The sequence below is a fragment of the Lepidochelys kempii genome, chromosome 10 (assembly GCF_965140285.1).
Source record: "Lepidochelys kempii isolate rLepKem1 chromosome 10, rLepKem1.hap1, whole genome shotgun sequence".
NCBI lineage: Eukaryota > Metazoa > Chordata > Testudines > Cheloniidae > Lepidochelys > Lepidochelys kempii.
The window spans coordinates 4,731,542-4,737,541 of NC_136389.1; positions in this window are offsets into that span (position 1 = coordinate 4,731,542).

The window sequence follows — 6,000 nt, forward strand, 5'->3', positions numbered from 1 at the left end:
ACATCTGGTCGAACAGCGAATCCAGAGAATGGTGTATTTTTCCTGATTTAAAATAGTCTGAAAGAATAAAAACAATTAGCAGCAGTAGTTCTGAATATATTCCAGATCTGGTTGCATTGTGTATCACATGCAACACAGGTGATAAAGTTGGAGACCTCCAAGAGTAAGGACAAATATCCCCCCCTCCCAGGAACAATTTTGCCAAAGAACATATAGCAAAAAAAAGTCTGACCTTTAGCCCAGTGCCTACCAATCGGTTTCCAGATTTGCAGCCACAAAGGGCAGTCATCGGAGGCCGGTGGAATGAGTTTCAAGTTTTCTCATAATTAAAGAGGGGCAAAAAACACTTTAACCTTTCATAATCTTATTAGTGACTTGTTTGTCTTTTTAAGTAGTTCATTACATGGTTTTGAAGGGCCCCAAGGCCCTGCACGGTTTTGTACTATGTGATAGATCCATTCGATTCCAGTACAACATAGTCTCAGTGCTGGCTATCCTGTAAGGCGTAGGGTTGACTTGCTGTTTCAATGGTCACAAGCCACTGGTTGCAAACCATCCCGGCTGCATTGTTAAACAAAAATGTTAAACTCTTTCAGGTAGCCCATGTTTTCCTTGACAAATACAATGTAAGCAAAGAGCCTCTGCCCTTTCCAGTGCGTCCCTTAGTGCTCCAGTCATTCTCCAGATTGATTTTGCATCTGGCATTTTAGATGGGGTGTTTTTAGTTGGTTTGCAATACATGTTGCTAAAGCTTCTCCCACTTCTTTGCTTTTTCTACAGTAAGAGGCTCCCCTTTGTTCTTCTTCAGTGGCATTTCTTTTCTATGGGTGGCGCTTAAAGCCTCTAAACTCACGGCTAACGGTCAGCGCTTTAGACTGTTTCAGACAGGAGGCTAATCTGTTTACTGCTGCAACAAACGATGCACAAAATGATGCAACTCAATGTCAGGTCTAAGTTGAACACAAACATCTCAGCTATTTATATATTGAGAGATGGAGAGAGAAACGTGAACTTTTTTTGGTATACCTTGGAAATAGACATGACTTCTAATTTGCATGGTCTTTGCCCTGCTTTAAATTCCTGTCAGTTTCTAAAGCCAATGTAGCTGCATTGTACCTGGTTAAGACGCCGTGGTAGGTTAAACAACAAAGAAAATCTGAATTAATTTTGTGCGGCGCTCAAAAGGCTAGATCCCCACCTGGGGTAAATCAGAGCAGTTCCATTGATTTCAGTGGAACTACAGTGATTTCAGGCCAGCTGAGAATATGGTCCTGAAGAGGCAATTGAAGCAGAGAAAGGTTCAGGCTACACGTAAATGGCATCTTCCCCCATTTCCATAGCTTTTCCCGTGAAGTAATTCTACAGCTTCGTATGATTGGTTTTGTCTGGCTTTGTACAAACCACAGAGGAATCTCTCTCTCCTCCCCTCATACCCTACCTCCACCCCTTTGCCAGGGGGAACTGAGGGTGCTCAGCCCCAACAGCAGGTGCCCAGCACCTTGTAAAATTGCCCTCCCCCAAGTGTGCAAATCCTGCCAAGGTGAGCGGCCCAAGGAAAGGGAAGTGCCCTCTCCATCAACCCGCTTGGGGTTGGATGTCAGAGCTGCTGGAGTCTGTTGTCACTTTCGCTGGCAGCACCACATGATGGACTGCACTTTGCTTGTTTAGGTTTTGTTTCCAGCCACGACATTCGACCAAATTATTCTCCACGAAGGGCTTTAAAGTTTCCCAAGTGCCTGTGAAAGCCTAGAAATGCTGATAGTGACCCTATTTCTCAGCTGAGTGGCTACATTCAGCCAGAGCCATATTGATATGCAAAACGTTAAGGGCCCCGGGTCTAAAGATGGTTTCTGTCTGCCTTGTGAAAGGGGGCCATACTTTTTTAAAGCCTAGGCCTTTCTAAAGCTGCACAATACCATATAGACTATGCCATTTAAAGCATCTGAAGCAACCCAAAATGTATTGAAAGCTTGCTTTGCAAACTCATTAAGACTACTCAATAGGTTCTGGCAAATACCGTGCCAGGGCTGACCGCACGGATTAAGACTTTTGAAGTGATACACAAACCCCCTGCTTAAACTAATTGCTGCCCCATGGCTCATGAGGTCAAGTGTTTGTATTCATTGCATTCGAGAGGAGCCATTTGTGGGGCTGTCCAGGTGAAGTCTGCACTTCATTAGACCAGGACAATAAGCTGGAAGTTCCCCGTAGGAAGGGGAAAGGTAACCAAGATGGAAATTTCATGGATCTCTCAAAGGAGAATCATTGAATACAAACAAACTTATGTCCACCACTGCAGGGTTTTTCAATGAAAGAGTTCCCACATGGAATAGTGGCTTTGCAATCTAATATACTAAATGCGGGGAGGTAGCCTTGCCAAATGCTTCATTACAATCTTTGTTGTGCTATCCTAAAATGGCCAGTTCAATTAAAAGGGAATGTAACTTTAATTACATATATCAGTTCAGTGAGTACAAATCTCTGTCGTTTTGGTTAGTACACAATGCTGCAGTTTTTTGTTACTGTCACCCCCTGGGAGTTTGAAACCTATTACTTGAATTCTATGAATTTTGTTACAGGTATACTGAAAGAAAAATTGCAAAGCTGACTGAGATCAGAGAAAATCCACTGACATTTCATTTTCTTTGCCTTCAGCTCTAGATGTGTTTGCTGGGCAGCAAAATTTCATCCTTGCCTCTGACACTGTGGGGATGTATCTTCCATATCCTGCGTTTAAACTTTCACAATGAATTGAACATTAATAAATAGGCCTGGCTTGTCCTAAAATGTTTGTCTCCCTGTTTTGGGTAGGGGGACTTACCTCATCAGTAAGGAAAGAAAAGCAGCAGCAAGAGGCAGAATTGGCATCCAAGTGATGGTGAATTAGAGAGGAGATTGGATAGTGAATGCTCTACCTTATATCACCGGGGCTGCTTGAAATTCAACTTTATCTCCTAAGAGTTCTCCATCGTAACACATTGAAAAATGCCACCACAATCTTAGCAAATTGCTGCCATTGGTTAAACTGTTCCAAAGGCAACGTTCTCCTGTGACACCACTAAAGCATTGCGCCCAGCATGAGAAATATAACGTGCTTCAAACATCCATCAAGTTGTATGGCTAGCGTTTCAATTTATGCAGAATCATTAGCCTATGATAACCCTTAAAGCCAGAGGAATTCCAAACGATTCACTTCTGTTTGCCATCAGTGGACAGTTAACGATTGCTGGTGACAACCAAGATGCAAAGTCTACATTGGGCTGGTAGAATCAAATCCATTGAACGAGCAGTGGTCACTTTTGTGATGCATTGTTCCCCAATTACAAGTGGGTTCCTTTCAGCGACAGAATGGGGAACCCATCATGTGTTAACACATGTGCCTCGTGTATATCCAAAAGAAATGGCCTTTGTCGTCATTTGCTAATGGGCCTAATTAAAAAAGAAAATTTAGAAAAATTAGGGGCGAGATTTTCTAAAGATTTCAGCCAGCTTTTCCATTAAGGCACAACATACTGTAGTTCCCATCCCTCCCAATGGGAGCTAATGAGCGCTAAGAACTTTTGGGAAAAAAAAACGTTGATCTCTTCATTTTGGGTGTCTAAGTGGGACACTTAGAAAAATCTGTCCTCAATTGTGGGTACTGAGTACTTATGAAAATCTAATCCAAAATGTCTATTCTTTTTTCCCACTGGCCAATTTTACCTAATTTACAATCACTTTTTAAAAAATTCCTCTAAGCCGGTGGGCATCAAACTTGTATTGTGAAAAACCAAAATGCTACATTCTTTATACAGGCAAAACTCCCCCAGGAGTCATGGGAGTTTTGCCTCAGTAAGAATGCAGCAATTGGCTCTGGAAATATCATGGTATGGTGTGAAATGTATTTGAATGTTGTAAATTATCAGATGGATTGTTTGGCTTGGATTGTGCTATTATATTTTTTTCCCCTTTTCCCTATATGGAAGATACATCTTTGTGTTTATATTTTGTTAACAGAGAGAGAGCTCTGGGTCTGATATCACTCTCCTTTGCTGGAGTTTTCTCACCACTTGTAAAACTTGTATAAGCAGTCTCCACTGGGATAACAAAGTTGGGTGAAAATATGTCAGAATCTGATCACACTCAAAAAAAAAAATAACCACTATATTTTTCTGCACAAGATCTCTGAAAATAAAGTTATAAAGAAAATGATGCAGGACTATTGTTTGTTTTCATTGGTGCATTTGCTGTTCTGGACCAGTGTGAAAAATAGACTCTTGTTATTTTCATAGATTTTTCTCCCCTTTTGTCCCTATCTTGAATTTGTAAAAATTCAGATTTTTCAGGTTAGTTGGAAGTCAATATTTATTTTCCAGGATGTCTAGTTATAAAGGAACCTGGCCTCAAAACGTGAGAGAGAGAGAGCCTAACATATATCAAACATTTTCTTCCCACGTGCTACTGACTGCTGTTAGGTCAAGACATTTCCAAATTAGCATGCAAATGATGGTTTGGATAATGTATGTGGACTTCAGTTTGCTCCAAGAAAGCACTATCAGGCCTCCTACAGCTAAAAATGTAAGGATCATGCATACATGATGCAAGAATCATACACTGAGTGCTCCTTAACTAGGCATAATCTGGGCACGTTCCTTCCATTAAACTGTTATCTTGGCATGCCTTGCATCATCCATGTGTGAGCTGAAATTGATCACAGAGAGAGGGAAGGCAAAGCTGAACGTGTTAATGTGTCAAAGGTGCTTTATTGCCAATGAATTCTGGTCATGTGACTCTACAGTGAACTGTAACTAGTAATTTTGTGCCTACTGCATCCTTAGTAATTTTGTTTACATAGATGACAATAATGGTGAACGTTTTCCCCTCACCTCCCAGGGCTTTGGTAATTGCACCTTGCCAGGATTATTCTGTTCGGTGAGCTCTAGGAAGGAAAAAAATTGTATCAGAGACTCCTCTGGCATAAAAACGACATTGCCGTATTCTACACACATTTCCCTCAGCTCTCTTCAACTGCTCCCAGCCCCACAAGTTTTCTACAGGGATTCTGACTATTTAAACATTTGGGGTAAAGTGTCAGTTATAGTCAGACTTTCTGGCAGGGTCACCCAGGGATCATGTGACCTTGTCAGTCACAGATCTCCCTGGCTTTCTTGTCATGTGACCTTGTCAAGTGTTTGGACAGAGGGCAGCGTTCACTGTCAACTGAGATTAACTTGCACTGAGAAAGTTACACATATTGATAAAAATGTTTGCATCCAGAGACAATCACAATCTATATCTGGGGTCCTGCTCAATGACATTTTCTCTGGTTCAGTTGAATCCATTAGTCCAGAAGTTTGTTATGGAGTCTGCTCATGAAAATGACCCTATTTGTGAGCTGGCTACACTTTGGTGGGGTGACCATTTAATAATTGTAAGCAAGGTCCATTTGCTGTGGAAAACACTTGGCTAGAAATAAAGAATTCTATGCACAAAGGATACCCCTCTCCACAAAACTCACATTTTACTGTGTGATCTGGCCTTCCTCAATGTCACATGCTACCAGGATCTGCATATATCAAATGCCAGAAGGCGGCCTTGATTGTCTTTCTGCTTTGAAGTGGTGTTGAGCATGCTTGACTCATGGAGTCTGCAAATGTTGATTACAGCCAGCCTATTGAGGAGGGAGTGGAAGAGTGGAATGGTGCTGAAGGAGTCTGTCAGCATGGCTGGTGCAGGAGACAGTGCTTATTTATAATCTAGCTATGGTCACCAACAGGAAAGCAGTTCATCACCACACTTTGCAGCATGCATCTGATTGGCAGTGCCACCATCACCCCTGGTAAATGATCAGTCATCCATTAAATGGGGCGCGGTCTGTGCAGTGACATAAACACAAAACTTTCATATTCCCTTACACATACAATGAGTCGGAAAAATTTCAGCTGGAAAACTGTCATTTGAAATTTTTCAGGAGAAATTTTTGAAAGGAAATTTTCATAGGGTTTTGATTCAAATCGAAAT